This window comes from Mustela nigripes, chromosome 1 (assembly GCF_022355385.1).
Source record: "Mustela nigripes isolate SB6536 chromosome 1, MUSNIG.SB6536, whole genome shotgun sequence".
In the NCBI taxonomy this organism is placed as follows: Eukaryota; Metazoa; Chordata; class Mammalia; order Carnivora; family Mustelidae; genus Mustela; species Mustela nigripes.
This window is the reverse complement of record NC_081557.1, coordinates 239,486,040-239,504,980: the sequence shown is the minus strand read 5'-3', so window position 1 is coordinate 239,504,980 and position 18,941 is coordinate 239,486,040.

The window sequence follows — 18,941 nt, the reverse complement described above, 5'->3', positions numbered from 1 at the left end:
ATTTAATATTTTTATTGTGTCAAATACATCTAACATAAAATTCACTATGAGTAACATTTTGTACATTCACCGTGTTGTGTAACCGTCACTACTATCTAATTCCGGAACATTTTCATTACCTCAGAAGAAAACGTCATACTCTTTAAACAGTCTTTATTCTTTTCTTCCTCAGCTCATGGTAAGCATTTAGTTCTTTCCTATCTCTATGGATTTGCCTCTTCTGGATATTTCATTTAATGGAAGTACATGTAGCCTTTGTGTCTGGTTTCTTTCACTTACCATAATGTTTCAGTGCTCACCCATGTTGTGGTAGGTATCAGTACTTCATTCCTTTTGATGGTGGAAAAATATTCCATTTTATGGATCTACCACATTTTGTTTATCCATTCACCAGTGGGTAGACATTTGAGTTATTTCCATCTTTTGGCTATCGGGAATAGTGCTGTTATGAATATTCTTGTACAAGTTTTTGCTTGAACACCTGTTTTCAGTTTTTTGGGGTATCTACCCAGGAGTGGAGTTGCTGGGTTATCTGGTAATTGTACTTTTAGCTTACTGAGGAATCATTCAACTGTCTTCCACAGTGGCTGCAACACATTATATCCCATCACCAACATACAAAGATCCCAATTTGATTTTTAATTAAACAAAAGGGAAACAGTCACAGGTGTGAAAAATATCCAAAGACTACACAAGAAATTATGAACTGCTAAATGCCAACAATTTGGAATTCTAAGAAAATAAATATTCTTGACAATATAATACCCCCAAGCTGGCACTGTTACAGAAAATTTGTACATATTAAGAACTATTGCCAAAACTTTACCCCTAAAAAGAGGGTGTTATGGGTGAGTTCCACCAAATTTACAAGAAATATGTATCTGTTTTATATAATTTCTTAGAGCAGAAAAGAAAACATGGTGTGCAACTCGTGCTTTGATGTATCATTTTTGTATCTGTGTCATTCAGGGTCCCAGCAGAAGGGGTTGGCACACTCACCCTAAGGAATTAAGGAGATTTCAATTAAGGCACACTACAGTGGCATGGACTGACTTTAAGAAAACCAACAGAGAATACTTTTGCACTCAGACTTAAAACAGAGGAAGCCAATAGCACTCTTTGGCCTAAAAGGGTGATTCAAGGGTATTATTTGCAAAACCCATAGTGGAGCTGAGATGTTGTAGAAAAATGCATCTTTTTTTTTTTTTTTTAAGATTTATTTAATTATTTATTTGATATATATAGAGAGAGATCACAAGTAGGTAGAGGCAGAGAAGCAGGCAGAGAGAGATGGGGAATCAGGTTCCCTGCTGAGCAGAGAGCTGGATCCAGGGTTGATCTTAGTATCCAGAGACCATGACCTGAGCCAAAGGCAGATGCTTAACCCACTGAGACACCCAGTCGCCTCTTTCTTTCTTTCTTTCTTTTTTTTTTTTCCTGGAACAAATACCCAATTTTTATTTCTGCCTTCCCCCAGAATATCTGAGGTGCTTGGCCCTACAGGGCCAGGACAGGCTCCTACTTCCCCCTACTCCAAGCAAGACTTCCAAGGTCTTCCAACAGGGCACCAGAATAGTGCCTCTCCAGGACTGGGGGGCTCCTGGCCTGTAAGTAACCCCACCCCACCCCGCCAGGACTTTCTTCACTCCTGGAAAAGCCTTCACACAGCAAGCAAGAAGGTAAGGCCAGGGCTTTGCTGAAGGAAGAAAAGCAGGTTGACCAGCCCCTTGCCAACTTCCAGGGCCTTCACTGGCCAAGTCCCTGGCTGGTTGCGGGGAGGGGAGAAGGCTCCTGGAAACAGAAAGGGAATTGAGGGGTTAAGTACCCAGACTTCACTCATATCCTGCCCTTGAATCCCCTGCCAGGAAATCATTGACAGCTATACCAGAAGCCAGAAGACAGAGGAGCCCATTGGTGGAACCTATTCAGTAACCTTCCATGAAACAGAGCAGGGAGGAGAATATAGAATAACTTCAAAGGTCAAACTAAAAAAAAATATATATATATATATATTCAGAAGAATATTAGAACTAGATGAGACACTATGAGAAAATAAATGTATAAATCAATTTCTCTTTTGACCATAGATTAAAAATTTCTAGATTTCATAGATTAAAAATTAATTAGCCAACAAGTTTCAGCAGCATATTTTAAAAAACACACCATGAATCAAAAAGGATTAATCTCAGGAATGCAAGGACAGTCAACGTCCGTAATGTAATAATGTAATTTATCAAACTAATGGATGCAGAGGAAACATCATATGACCATCTCAATATGCACAGAAAAAGCTTTTGATAATGTTTAAAATACATTTGAGATTTTTTTTAAGTTCTTCAAAAAGCAGAAATAAAAGGAAACTTCTTTAATCAGGTAAAATATGTCTCTCCTCACCTCTATTGACACTCATCCCCAATTGCAATATAAAGCAAAACAAACAAATAAGCAAACACAAGTCATATACAAATATACCAAATGTTATATTTAATAAAGAAATTTCAGATTTCTTTTAATATTAGGAATTAGGTGAAACTCTGATATACTACTTTTAAGATAGTATTGGAGATTCTGTCCAATTAACTACAAAAGGAACAAGCATGTATGTGAATTAAAAGAAAGAAGACAAATGTTTGGTATTTGTAATTAATTGATCATTTACAAAGAAAACCCTATATAATCAGCAGACAAACTATTAGAACTATTGACATTGCAGCAAGATCAATATGCAGAAATCAATAGTATTTCTTTGCAAAAGCAATAAAACATTTAGAAATTGAAATACAAAATTGGGTGCTATTTACAATCACAATAAAGACCATGAAGCTTCTAGAGATTAACCACCCAGTTTCTGAAGTAAAAAAAGCTTAGAATTCATTCCAGTGTCTTGTTTTCTCTTGTTCCTCAGATTTCATTTACCATTGTCTAAACTATTTCCCAAATCTGTTTACTTCGCTTTACCTCCATGACTCTTACCTTTTTTTTTTAAGATTTTATTTATTCATTTCACAGAGAGAGACATCACAAGGAGGCAGAGAGGCAGGCAGAGAAAGAGAGGGGGAAGCAGGCTCCCCACTGAGCAGAGAGCCTGTTGCAGGGGCTTGATCCCAGGACCCTGAGATCATGACCTGAGCTGAAGGCAGACACTTAACCCACTGAGCCACCCAGAGGCCCCTCCATGACTATTACCTTTATTGAAGCAACCCTCATGTCTAGATTTCTGTACAATGAAGTTACCATACGCAAAATTAATAGCAGACGAGGAGAAAATATTTATGACATTAAAAAAAAACTTTCAATTTTAGAGTAGTTTTATACTTACCAAAAATTTGCAAATATAGCACAGAGATTATATATACCTGCAGCCAATTCCCCCGGTTGTTAACATATTAGCATGAGTCTCTTATTACATCTAATGAATCTATATTTACATAATGTTATTAACTAAAGTTCATATTTTATTCAGATTTCCTTAGTTTTTATCTACTGTCCTTTTCTTTTTTTTCTCTTTTTTTTTTTTTTTTTTTGGTCTGTTCTAGGATCGTATCCAGGATAGTTAGTACATCACCTTTAGTCATCACATCACATCTTCTTAGGATCCTACAGACTGCAACAGTTTCTCAAACTTTCCTTGTTTTGGATGACTAAGAAGCACTAGTCATTTATTTTGTGGAATATTCCTAAGTATGGGTTTGGCTGATCTTTTTCTCATGATTGGACTGGGATTATGGGTTTTAGAGATAAAGACTATTGAAGTAAAGTACCATTCTCATCATGTCCTATCAAGGATACATTTTATCAGCATGACTTATCACTCTTGGTGTTAACCTTGATAACCTACCCAGACGGTGTTTATCAGGTTTCTCTGCTGTAAAGTTAGTCTTCTCACTCATAATATACTTTTCATTTGTACTCAGAGTCAATTCTGGGAACCCACACTTATGATTAGTCCGTTTCCTTGAGGGAGCAGTCTCTAAACAAATCCTTTGGGGGTCTTTTGCATAGGTCGGAGACTTGTCTTATTCTACTCATTAATTTTTTTCAACTATTTATTTAAATCAGCATGCACTCATGTATATTTATTTTATGCTCTATAATACAATACTGCATTATTTATTTTGTTGTTCAGATTATTCCAGGTTTGGCCGTTGGAAGCTCTTTAGGTTGGCTCCTATGCCACTTTGATATGCTTCTATTGTTTTAAGTATTTTGAGTAGTTTATTAGTTTTTGCCACTTTTTAAGACATGTTTAGCAAAAATTAATAATTTAGACTATAGAATGATTCCTATATTTTAAAAAAACAAAGGTTATAAATAGGTAATTTATAGAAGGAAAATTCAAATCACTAATAAATATTGAAAACTCCCTTACATTAATTCATAATAAAAAGTAAATTAAAAACATGTGATGACATTTTATATTCATATAATTGGCAAAGATAAAAACATTGCATAAGTCAGTGGCTGTGAAAGACACCAGGAAATGGGGCTCTTGTGCTCTCTTTCTGAGAATGTAAATTAGACAATTCCATTTTAGAAGAAAACTGGTAGTATTTTAGTAAAACTGAGTAAGTGCCTACTCACTCAGAGACATATGTATGCAAGAGACTCTCCTTCAGGTACACAGAGAGACATTTGCCTTATAAATACTGTAGCATTGTATGAACAAGTTGGAAGCAACTTATATTGTTATATGCTTATTACATACGAATGGGTAAATGACAGACAGTTATGAACATCCTAGAATATTAATCAGGAAAAGAACCCTCTCTTAATATCTAGCAACCTATACTAGATATCAAAAATAATGTTGAATAGAAAAAGTAAGAAATAGAACATAGTTCATAGCACCATGCTGTAATGGTTTGTATGTTAAAAATATATATGAAAATCGACACTAGGGGCACCTGGGTGGCTCAGGTGTTAAGCATCTGCCTTTGGCTCAGGTCATGATCCCAGGGTCCTCCTGGGTTCTAGCCCCACATAGGGCTCGCTACTCAGTGGGAAGCCTGCTTCTCCCTCTCCCACCCCCCCTACTTGTGTTCACTCTCTCGTTATCTCTCTCTCTCTGTAGAGTAAATAAATAAAACATCTTGGGAGGGAGACAAACCATAAGTGACTCTTAATCTCACAAAACAAACGGAGGGTTGCTGGGGGGAGGAGGCTTGGGAGAAGGGGGTGGGATTATGGACATTGGGGAGGGTATGTGTTTGGTGAGTGCTGTGAAGTGTGTAAACCTGGTGATTTACAGACCTGTATCCTTGGGGATAAAAATATATGTTTATAAAAAATAAAAAATTAATTAAAAAAAAGAATACAAAAAAATACGCTAATTTTTTATATAAACATAAATGTTAAGAAATACATAGAAATTGCTCAAAAAGCTATACATTAAATATAAACTCTGGCACTTAAAGCGTGGGGTTAACTTGAATGGAAGGTAAGGAGGAAAGACAAAAAATAATATGTTTTAAATATGCAGAACAGAATAATCTGTTTATATTTGGTTAGAAAACTGAGAAGATTAACTTAATTCTTGAGGGCCAAAAAAACCCAATAATCCGATGACACCCCAGTCAAAGCATACCAATTAACCATCATGAGCATTAGTAACCAAGTTATAAGGTACAAACAAAACCATTTGATATATTGTTAGATTTTAAAATGGCAACATTTTTGTTAATGATTATCATTATTAATTTAATAATTCAACAAATATTTTTGATATTTCAAGGTATTATCTGGGCTTAATTGAGGAATATAAAAATACATATCTAAATCAAACTTAGGAGTTTTCTAAATAGCCTAATCACATCAGTATGAGGAGTAGTGTGACATATGACCACCTTTCTGAAACTCATCTTACCAGCATATTATTTTTACATTGTTCCTTGTTGTTTTGGCTTTTATTTTAAAACTCACTTCTTATAAACTAAAATTGTCAACTTAAAAACCCTAGGGAAAAGTCTATTATTATACTTTCCATTCAGTTTCTATTACATGATTATGTTTTAAAATATAATTTGGCATTATTTGTACTATCATTGTCTCTGAGGAATAACTGAAAACAATTTTTTGTAGGTACTGATGTAATTTGAACTTGTACACCCTTTTCATTTCCCTTCTCTGTGAAGCTTGTCAGATTTAACATTATTCTTAGATTCAAAGCTATTATTAATTTATCATTACCATGCAACTCTTTTTTATATGCAAAAGCTTTCAGTGCTAAAGAGTTCTCCTTGAATGTACTGGCTCTGCTATTTCATTACTACAATAAAGTAAATTCAAGAAATAAGCAATAAAAACAAAAATTCCCCTTAACATGAATTTCTATTCTGCAACGTATACAAACTCCTCCTAGTGTAAGTCTAAATTTGATTTGAATACAAAATATATTTCTTAATCTGGTTTATTACTATGTATACCTTTTCAGGTAATAATATATCCTAGAGATCTCTCCATAGTCATATAACCAAATATTCTTCATTCCTTTGTGCAACCTCATCATAACTCATGATGTGGATATATTATTATTTATTGAACCAGTTCCAAAATAATGGACATTTAGAGGGAACAAACAGGCAGGACACCTTTTCTAACTCCCAGGTATCAGAGTGCCCTCTTCCATTGTCTTTGTGAACTGTTCAAACATGAGGACTAAGGATATGCTAGCTTATGGCCCTTCCTGACCTTTTGGACCTTCATTTTCATTTGCATCAGTTGTTTTTGTTTGGCTCATTTTAGATTCTATTCCAAGGGGGTTCTTGTTTCATCCTGAAGGGAGCTCCTCCAGCCTACTCTACCTCCCCTGGACCTCACTGCAGACCCCAAGCCCTCATCCACAACTTGGAAAACGTGGAAATCCTGCCTAGTTTCTGTTTCCCCAAAGGCTGGCCACTATTTCCCAAGACCACCTGCTGGAATTCAGGGTTTTTCCTGAATCCTGGAAGATGACTACCCTCTGTTACACATGTTGATACTAACAGGGTGTACAGAGCTATAGAGTTTGTCATCAGATTTAACAAGTAAAGAAGAGTTGCCATATTTAGCAATAAAAATTCAGGATGCCCAGTGAATTTGAATTGTAGATGAATAATACATAGTTTTTAGTATGATTATGTCCCCTGTTATATTTGAGACATACTTGTGCTAAAGATGTATTCAAGTTTTAACTAGATATCTTACATTTTATCTGGCAACCCAATGCAGGTTCTTTTTTTTTTTTTTTTAATTTTTACTTATTTTTTAAATTTCTTTTTAGTGTTCCAGAATTCATGGTTAATGCACCACACCCAGTGCTCCATGCAATAGATGCCCTCCATAATACCCACCACCAGGCTCACCCAACCTCCCACCCTCCACCCCTCCAAAACCCTCAGATCGTTTTTCAGAGTTCATAGTCTCTCATGGCTCATCTCCCCTTCCAATTTCCCCCAACTCCCTTCTCCTCTCCATCTCCTAATGCAGGTTCTTTTTATGCTTATGGGTAGATTCAGGGATATTTAAGAAAAAAGCCACCACCGTGGCCAGCAACACAGAATTCCCTTTCTTGATTTGGTTTTAAATGTTTATTTTGGCTCCATCTTACAGTTACGAAATGATTCTTTTTATTTATTCACTTTTTGTCTATTTGAATTCCACAATAACCTTAGGTATGTTTTTCAGAAAGATACAGCTTTCTAATTTTACCTTTCTGTAGATGTCCAGAAATATTTGTCATTAGAGATGTGTTGTGAACTGCATGTTTGTGTCCTCCAAAATTGATACATTGGAATCCTAACACCCAATGTGATAGTAATGGGAAGTTGGGCTTCGGGAGGAGATGGGTCATGAAAGTGGAGCCCTCATGAGTGGGATTAGTGCTCTTATAAAAGAGGCCGTCTCTCAACCATTCAGCCACAGAGAAACAGAGAAGGATCTCTCTGAACCAGAAGCGGGCCCCCACCAGACACAGAATCTGGCCAGTACATTGATCTTGAACTTTCTAGCCTCCAGAACTGTAAGAAATATATGTTTGCTGTTTAAGCCATCCAATCTATGATTCTGTTATAGCAGCCCAAATAGACTGAGACAAGATGCATCACTTGTAAATTCATCTAGCTCTGCTTCATATATATGTGGTCAGGGTATTGATTGGGTTGGTGGTAAGGGTTTTTGATAGGTTACTAATTTACAGTAAAATGCAGTTTATTTTGAAGTGGCATTTCCAATTCAATAGATCATATAACACTTTAAAGGAAGAATCGCTTATGGCCTTGAAAGGAGAAGGAGATCCTAAGGTAACATTTTAAAAAGGAAAAAAAAAATGACTCAGTGTTTTAGTGGGAAAAGACAGAGTTTCAGCTATATCAAGCAGCACTAATTATCTGTTCAGAAATGTTACAAAGGCAAAGGACCAAAGAGAAGAGGATACAACATTTTAACTTATAAGAGGAGAAAGGGATTAAGAGTCCTAACTAAAGAGGCAACAGATGTGTCCACCATTAAAAAAAATGGGAAAGGGCTTTAAAGGTCACAAAAAAATCATAAATATCAATTAATAAACACACACACACACACATGCACACTCACAGACACCAGAAAATGTGGCCAAAAAAGAAGCATAAATTTTCTAGGCAAAAAATGCTAATATAGAGATGATTTCTCCCACCCCCTAAAAATAAAAATCACCTCCCACATTTAGGTAAAATAAGAAAAAAAATACTATGAATAGAATTTGGAAGAATGGTCTCATTCCGGAATTTCTGATAACTCTGAATAAGACCTTCTTTCTACCTCATGAATACAGTTACTAAAACAAGAACAAAGATCATAGACATGAACAGCAACAGAAAATGTAGAGACAACCTCACATGCAATGGTGTCTGTAAAAAGTTACCCGTTATGGCAGGTAGAAGATGGTATGATTTGAAGACCCTTGAAAGGAGAAAACAAGGGAAATATATAAGACTAATAATGATATTGTGAAATTTTAATGAAGAAAGTGAATTTAAAATCATTAAGATGCATTTCAACTGACTACCAGCCCACAACATGCTCTGTGGGCTGTAGGAGCTCACACCACAGATGGAGGAAAGAATCCAGGAAGGAATTCCCCGCACCCCCCGCCCCCCCCCCCCCCCCCTGCCCCCAATGGAATGTTAAGGCACTTGCAGGCTGACTTTGACCTTTATGACTTGGCATTTTCAAAAGCCATCATTAGAACTACCTTTTATAATGCTCTTTTTTATATGTTTATATACAAGGAAAATAAGCCATACTAAATAGCACATCCTATTCTATAAAGTGGGTTTTCTCACCTGAAGTTTAAATATAAATTGTATAGTGTTAGGCTGCAACTATGTGGAAAAAAAAAATATTTGCTCTAATAGTTAATAGTGTTTCCTGATCGGTTTAGGTGATAGCTTAGGTAGGCTCTAGATATTTTCAAGGTTTTTGTAAACTTTTTGAAATAGTTTCATATTTAAAATTATGCCAAACATCCCTTTTAGTAAAGGGAGAGTTTGCACAAAAAGTAACATTTTGGAATCCTCTAAAGTCTTATACTGGTTTGGTATTGAAAGAGAGAAGGGACTTTAAATGCTATGTAAAAAAAAACAGGTGCACTGAAAATAGAAACTTGAATTATAAGTAACAAGACATAGATCATTAACCATTGAGAGTGTCACCTTAAGAACTCATTGAAACAATCTAAAAGAAATCAAAGTGCTCCAGAGGAGTGACTTCATAGACAAGGAATCAAAATTTGGATTTCTAATGGGAAATACTGGGTATTTTTTTTTTTTTTTGCTAATATTGCTTTTGGTTTTATGTTTGAAAAAATATTACATTCCAAGCATCAATTTTAAGTGTGATTGGAAAAGTTCCATAATACATTTCAAATGATAGGTAAAAATATTAGAACACAGTGATAACTATGCCTAAAGAAAAAATATATAAAACTTTGTTAGATTCAGCAAAGATAAGCAGGGGATAGAACTGCACTGTCCGGTAGAGTACCTACAAGCCATAGGTTGCTTTAAAAGACAAAATGTTGGGGTGCCTGGGTGGCTCAGTTGTTAAGCATCTGCTTTCAGCTCAGGTCATGATCCCAGGGTCCAGGGATCAGGCCCCACATCAGAGCTCCACATTGGGGTCCCACTTCGGGCTCCCTGCTCAGTGGGAAGCCTGCTTTCCCTTTCCCACTCCCCCTGTTCTTGCTATATTTCTCTCTGTCAAATAAATAAATAAAATATTTAAAAAACATAAATTAAATAAAATACTTGAAATGTGGCTTGTCCAAATGAAGATGGGTTGCAAACATAAAATACACAAAGGATTTCAAAGACTTAGTCTGCAAAAAAAAAAAAAAGTAAAATATCTCAATAATATTTTACATTGATTGTATGTTAAAATGATGTTTTGGATATACTGAGCTAAATTAAATATATTAAAATCAATTCCACTTGTGAGTAAAGAATTTAACCTTGCTCAAAGAGAGGTCTGGCGTTTGCCCTGTGATATCCTGCCTGATAAGAATGGCTTGTGTACCTGATAGTCTTGGGCCCCAGCAATGTGATTTATGATGGGGGCTTTGAGTCACATGGTATCAGTCAAACTTGGGAGGGGCTGCAGACTGAAGTTAGTCATGTGGGCACCCAACTATGTCCATGGGACAGAGCTGCATTAAAATCTCTAGACACCAAGTCTTAGGTGAACTTTCTTGGTTGAAATGCTCTGCATATTTGCAACACACTGATGCTGGGAAGGTTGGAATTTTCCATGACATCCTTGGGAGAAGACAGCTGGAGGCTCCATGTGTAGAACTTTCCAGGACTTTACCCATGTATCTCTTCCCTTGGCTGATTTTAACCTGTACCCCTTTACTATAATAAACCCTAACCACAAGTATAGATGCTTTCAGTGAGTTCAATGAGAACTTCTTTAAAAAATTCCCCAAAAGTAAGGGTTGTCTTTGCAGTAGGTGTCAGAGGTGAGGGTGGTTTGAGGACCTCCAGACTTTCAGTTAGTGTCAGAAGTGTGGATGGTTTTCTGGAATGTTCCTGAACTTTCTAACTTGTTTCTCTTTGCTTTGTTTATTGTGGCTACTAGAAAATTTAGAAATACACACGTCTTGCTTTTCTGGCTTGTATTGTATTTCTTTTGGGCAGTGCTAGGATAGAATCTATGTCTAAGAGGAAAAGGTATAGTAAGGCAACATGAGGTACCACAGCTCAACAAAGGGAACAATTATTTCAGTGGCAGTTAATTATTTAAGAATACAAATTTGACTTTAGATTCTAATCATCTGTTTGGAGCCATAGAAAGGTTAAAAAAGAAATTTCAGTGACTGGTAAAGGAAGTAGTTACAGGCTTCTTTAACTGTATGAATCCTTCTGTTTATAAACAAAAGGAAGTAGTTACAGGCTTCTGTAACTATATGAATCCTTCTGTTTATAAACAAAAGCCCAAATTTTAAACAAAGAAATAAACAAACCATTTTTTTTTCAATGCGCTAGAAATTGGGGTTAGTAAAAGGACGTGATTATTGTTGTAACTTTGCAACAGGACTGCTTGGTTTTGAAACTTGACTCTACAATTTGTTAGCTGTGTGAGTTTAGGGAACTTACATAATTATTCTATGCCTCAATTTAATTCTAAGTAATGGTAGTGTACCTATCTCAAAGGAATATTGTGAGGATACATGGTTTAATATAAGCAAAGTGCTTACACCATTGTTGGCACATAGTACACAGGAGTAAGTAATATAGTTATGGGGTCACAACCTACCTGACCATCATTAAATTTCTTCTTGAACTCATCCCCTACATCCAGTGAATCAGTAAGTATTGTTGATTTTGTTGCTAAATGTTTTTCTGAATCTGTCTCTTCCCCTCAGTTCTTCCTGCCACAGGTCTAGTTCAAGTCTTTCTCTCTGCTTGTATGGATCATTTAAAAAATTTCTTTAATGGTCTTAACTTGCCCACCTTCTTCTTCCCTCCATCTTCTTTTCACCAGTAGGGTAATTATATAACTCTTCGCCCTCAAAGATTCTGGTAAGTCCCCGCTACTCATACAATGAGAACAAAATTACTTCACTTGGCATTTCAGTCTATTTTGACCTCATTATTTCCATTTGTTCCCTTCCAATTCTGTAGGGTTACCCAAAATCTTAAGACACCAATTGCTTGTTTTATTCCCCTCAATCACCCTTTAGCTGGAAATACTATTTTTTGCCCCAAATCTTCCATTTGTCTTCCACTATGGCCTTTCCTGCCATGAAAATCTGGCCAGAGTTCTCTTTCATGACTTATCTTCCCTTAGCATTTTGTTTACGTTGTTATTACAACACCATCACTGGATTATTGGTCTGCTCTAGATATTTCCCATTTGTCCTTCCAAGTCCACTCTTTATTCTTTGATAGTTTACTCTGTGCTCGGGAATATAGACCCTTATGGAATAAACAGTGGGCTCCCTGTTCTCTTTCTTCTTCTTCTTATTATTATTTTGCTCTCTTGCTTTTAGTTGGGTTTAATCAAGTTATAATCACTGGCATTAAAATAAAATATAATAATATAAAAAGTCAACTAAAGTAAAAAATAAGGAGGAGAATAAGATTGTAGTGTTTATTTTCCCTTTTCTTCCTGTTGGGTTGCTCCAGGTTGATGCTTCTCCATCAAAAAAAAAACACAGCCCCTCTCTATGTAGATCCATCTCTGAGGTTCTAGTAACTGCTCCTTCCTTTGGCCTTTCAGACTTGGGCATGGCAATCACCCTTTGCCCTTACTAGTCCAAATACTTCTTTTGTTACATTTCTTAAACTCTATGTACACCAACTTTTATCAGTGAAACAATAGGAATGTGTACTGTCAGTTTCCTGCCTAGACCCTGTCTGACACAATGCTTATGATACTTTTTGAGAAAGGAGATTAAATGAGACAAATTCTAATTTGGAAGGAGGGACTATGAAATGATTAATTCAGAATATACATTATGAATTTTATTATTTTTTATTGGCAAAAGAAATCAATTACTATTTGACCTTGACCATATTATTTCTGCCAAATTTAAAGCACATTTGGTGTGTTATTTCATTAATCCTGGCCAGGCTCCATCAGGCATCAGAACAAATTATTAGCATGAAACACAATATGATATGAGACAGGAAACAAACAAGCCTCTTGGTTTAAGGGCATCAAGATCTGCACTAAGATACAGGATTTTAAATACCAATATAGGAAAAGTGACAAACCATATTAAAAATAGTTGGAACCAGGGAATAGACTCAAAATTCAAGATAAACAGAATAGCTAAGGTAATGCTGCCCAAACCTGAGGTTATGCATTGTTTTGAAAGAGATCTGGGTGTCTGTCATATAGAAAGCATTGCATAAATATTTATTGAAAGAATTGGTAACAGTATAAGAAAGGAATTCCAGATTAGGAGGTATTTACTGCTCTTCTATTAAGAATCCTTATCCAGCTGTCAGATATGGCTATATGAGGATTTAGGATACAGGAAGGAACAGATTCACAACTATTGATTGTTTACAGTATCCTGGGCATAATCCTGGGTACATGTAATCTTTAATAAAGTTTAAGTAGTAAATATTAAAATTCTATGTTTTATATATTGATATGGAAGCTCCAGTAGAGTGAGTAAGTGGTCCAAAGTGAATAATCTGTAAGCTGGACTGATCTTTCCAAATGGCATATAAATCTTAGGTTGTTGGCAAGTCCATGGTTAATATGGAAATTTAGCTGTTCTGATTCCTAGATTAGTATATATGCTTCCAGACTTGGTTAATTCCATATAAGTAGGGAATGGAATAAAATAACAAAGATGGCTGCTTGATATCCTATTCCTTTGCTCTCAAATGCTGGTTCCTTTAGGGACCAGAGGGCAACATAAAACATTTTACTGAAGGGGACTCCTGGGTGGCGCAGCAGATTAAGCATCTGACTCTTGATTTTAGCTCAAATCATAATCTCAGGGTTGTGGGATTGAGCCCCGCAACAGGCTCTGTACTTAGCACAGAGTCTTCTTGAGTTTCTCTCTCCCTTTCCCTCTGCCCTTCCTGCTTGTGTGTGCTCTCTTTCTCTCAAATAAATAAACCTAAACAAAAATAAAAACAAAACAAAAACATTTTACTGAAGTTTGATCTAGAGATCTAAACAAACCCTAGTTTAATCTGTTGGGAGGCTGATTGGGCCATTTCTTGGGTGATTTAGGTACGATTATACCTTTTACACAGTCTGTTCAGGGAAGACTAGTTCTGTCTCTGCCAAAACCTTCCTGTCTCTTGATCTCATCTTTCTTTAGGCTTAGTTCCACTAAACAGCTTCTCTCTAAGATTTTTACTTTTCCAAAGGCTGTTTTCTTTTAACCTATAGGTATTTCATTTTTCCTGCTCCCAAGGCCTTTATTTGCAGCCTGAGTATATTCTCAATTAATCTCATTGCAGCCCAACTCTGTGAATGATTTTTGCCTCTAGACTTTCTTTTGACTAATCTTCTATCCTTTATACCAATCAGCTTTTCTCCCACATTGAAGAAACACAGGATTCAAATCCAAAGTCATACTCAGACAGTTACCTGCTGTGTGTTCTTAGTGGTGACTGACTTACTATTCCTGTATCTCTATAATCAATTTTGTAAAACAGAAATATTACCAACAACCCTATGGAATTGTTTTTGCTAAGTTAACATTGGTATTTGGTTCTTAGTTCTTAGAATAATTAGATTTGCTATCACTCTTCATCTGCTATTACATTTGTATCAGGTATATTTTTTGTGATACTGACCATTATTAGATACACAAGCTTCCTCATATACAGAAATATTTAGCAAATCAGTTTGTGTTCTCAAAAGCATCAGTGATTTCTTTTTTGTGTGGATAATTTGAGTCATGTAACTGATCACCTTCTCCTTCTTCTAGGAAGCTCACAAGCCATATAAGCCAGATTTGGGTTAATTTTAATAGCCTAGGATACTATGAAATATATAAGTATGTTCTAATTTGCTTATTGTTCTCAATCTTGTACAATCTATTTTTCCTATCCTGATTTTTATTTATTTATATTTCATAGGATCCTAGGCTTTCTATAAGGCATCTCTTTGAAAAAAGTCAGGGCAATATTGAATAGATGAGTAGATAGGTAGTAGATAGGTAGATCAGAGAGACAATGCTGGTATTAACTAGTTCTTTTTTCCCCCTTTTTTGCTTATGCTATAATTTAGCTTTGAAATACAACTCTCTGACATCCAAATCTATGAAAATTACATTCTATTTTAGAGCCCGTTTATTCTATGCACTATCTACTTCTTGAAGCATTTTCTAATCCTTCAACCAGAACTGCTGTCTCTCTCTTTCTGCTGACCCTCAAATCACTTCAAGTTTCTGTTGCTGCATTAACCTCACTCCTCCCTGTAATTCAATTTCTGGCTATTTGTGGGCTTTTCTAATTATTCTTTCCCATGTTGTAAGTTTTTAAGGGCAATGGTATATGTACCATTCATTTTTATAACCCACAATGCACTCAGCAGAGTATGTAACTGATATTCAACAAATTTTCAAATTTTATTGAAATCAATTTGGTATTCACTTAGATTTTTAGGCTGCTTCAAAATTTATTCAAACTATGTGTACGACTGAAACATAAATATCATCTTTTTTGGATATCTGGACTAAAATAACTGATGACTTCCTTTTATTTGATCAGTGTCCCTAAGATTGGGCAGAGAAATTCAAAATTTGTGATTTCATGGATGGCTATGTACCAAGGCATATTATATTTACTGTATTTCTAATCTTTGAATAAATAAGCAATATGAGTAGGAGGGAGTAAACAAGAGTAACATGGACAATAATGAGAAAATTTAGCATGTGAATGTTGCCAGACAGAGAGCCAGTACTTTTGTAGGGAGAAGAGTGAACTTGGAAAATAGAAACTAAAATTTATACTGTAAAGCTGCATCCATTATATAATGATCAGTCAAGAAAATTGTTGAAAAACTCAGTAACAAGTAAATTTTAAGTGTTCATAGATGTATTTGTGTTTACAAGGTCAGTATCTAAAAGATGAGAAGAGGTGATTCACTGAGGGAGAACGAAGACTTGCAGAAGTAATAAAGGATATTGAACGAATGAGACAGAAGGGAGTTCTGGATTAACTAGAACAAAGGCAAATTGGCTGAAGCAATTTATTAGAGCAGAAAAATTATCAAAATGAAGGAAAAACGGAGATTCTTATTAAAAATGAAGGAAATACCTGGCTATCCTTTCATGTCTTTAAATATTGGCTTAAAATTTCAGGCAAACATACTATTGGATTAGCTGCTTGTATGTGTGTATATACCTCTTTCTGTTAATGTGTCCCCATACATCACTAGCGGATGACTTCATTAGGTATGCAAAGCCTGTAAAATGTGTGTCACAGCAAAATGCTATGGCTCTATTTACAGCACTCTGTCTACATAAATATTATAAAGGGTGTAATGATACCTGATTTTTATAGTTTTTGTGGTAGAGTAAAATTTCCAGATAGGGCCGCAACAATATTTTTTATCTTACAGGTAGTTCCAGCAGGTTTCCACTATTCCATCAAGCAGTGGAGTCTATGTTTCTTCTCCTTAAAACTAGGATGCCTTTGGGGCTGCTTTGATAAATAGCATATGATAGAAGTGACACTTTGTGACTTCCTAGGTAGGGTTATAAAAAAATCTACTTTTGCTTGGCTGACACTTCCTGGGCCATGCAACTTTGGAGCCCTGAGTCACCATAATGAAAAGACCACAAACACAGACCACATACAGAGAGAGAGAGAGAGAGAATCCCCATCTCTTCCAGGCCTCAGATATTTGTGTCCTCATACCTCAGGCACCAGATAATAGCAGCCAAACCACTACCCCGTAGCAACCCCTGAAAGACCTGAACAAGAACCACCTAGTTGAGCCCAGAACTGTAAAGATCATGATAAAATAATTGTTGTTTAAGCCCCAAAGTTTTGGGATGGTTTGTTGTGTAGCAATGGATAATCAAAACAGTATTTCCCAAAATATGTTAGCACCTGTCCATTCGACCAGCTAGGAAAGTGAACAGAAATGACATTTGCTTTGGTTCACTTTATAAATCTGTGATATTATTAGTGCTGGTATTAAAATAGAGTTTCTGTTTCTTACCTGGACCTCTGGTCCACTCTACTTATGATGGAAGAAAATGCAATGTGCCAATGCCGCATTCATTGGCATGAAAATTTATAACATACAATTTAATTTAAGGCTAGATTTTTAAAAAGCTGTTTATCGAACCTGAATAACATAGTGCACTATAATAGGTTTTCATTAGCTGAATTTATACCTTATATTAGAATGCTCTCCCAGATTGAAGCATTGTGCTTTAATTGTGTTTTAAAAGTCTGATTTGATGGATGTACTTTTAAAAATAGAGTCTGGAGATATACAAATATCAATATTTTCCTATTTAGTAGTACATAGAAAAATTAAATAGTACCACACATGCCTGCGAGTAGTCTCACTCCTAATTAGTCACGCTATAGATAAACAACTTGGCCATCATCATTTTAAGCTTCCTATATACAGAACACTGAATTGGAAATAAAACAACTGGGGAATAGTCCTTCTTTTCAAGGAATTTGTTATCTGGGTAGAGATAGAAAATAGAAACATGTGAAGGATAATTCAGAATACAAACAAGCCAAATCTAAACAAATTGTTCTTTGTATAAACCATATTTAAGTAGTGAGGGGGAAAAAAGAGTAAAGTGGTAGAACTTTTCTTTCTGAAAAATTATAAATATTTAGCACACTTACATATACATATTTAAAACTCAACTAATGAATTATGCATTTCTAAATATTTAAACTTTTACTGATACATTCCTAGATTCATGGACTGTCCTTGTTACTAAAAACTAAGTTGAATATTATAAAATTGCCAATTTTCCTTTTTTCCCTAAGCCATGACAAAATGGCTTAGTTGTGTTTTCTTTTTCAAGTTTTTATTTAAATTCTAGTTAGTTAATATATAGTGTAGTATTAGTTTTAGGGGTGGGATTTGGTGATTCATCACTTACATACAACAGCTTACATTCATCACTTACATACAACAGTGGTCATCACAAGTCCTCCTCTTAATACCTATCACCCATTTAAACCACTCACCTCACCTCCATCAACCCTCAGTTTGTTCTTTATAGTTAATCATCTGTTTTATGGTTTGCCTTTCTTTTCCCACTCCCATGTCCATCTGTTTCATTTCTTAAATTCCACATATGAGTGAAGTCATTTGGTATTTGTCTTTCTCTGACTGACTTGTTTGACATAATACACTCTTGCTCCATCCACATCCTTACAAGTGGAAAGATTTAATTTTTTTTGTTGGCTGAGTAATATTCCATTGTGTATACATACAGTACATCTTCTTTATCCATTCATCAGTTAATGGACATTTGGGGTCTTTCCAAAATTTGGCTATTGTCTACAATGCTGCTGTAAACATTGGGATGCATGTGATTCTTCCAATCAGCACTTTTGTATTCCTTGGCTAAAAATAGTGTAATTGCTGGATTGCATGGTGGTTCAATTTTTAACTTTTTGAGAAACCTCCATACTCTTTTTTAGAATGTCTTTACCAGTTTGCCTTTGTATGGTGGTTCCCCTTTCTCTACAACCTTGCCAACATCTGTTGTTACCTATGCTGTTAATTCTAGCCATTCTGACAGGTGTGAGGTAGTATCACATTATAGTTTTGATGTATATTTCCCTGATGATGAATGACGTTGAACAGCTTTTCACGTGTCTGTTAGCATCATCCTGTCTTCTGACCATTTTTTTAACTGAGTTAATTGTTTTATGGGTGTTGAGTTTGATAAGTTTTTCTAGATTTTGCATACTAACCCTTTATCAGATATGTCATTCACAAACATCTCCCATTTTGAAGGTTAC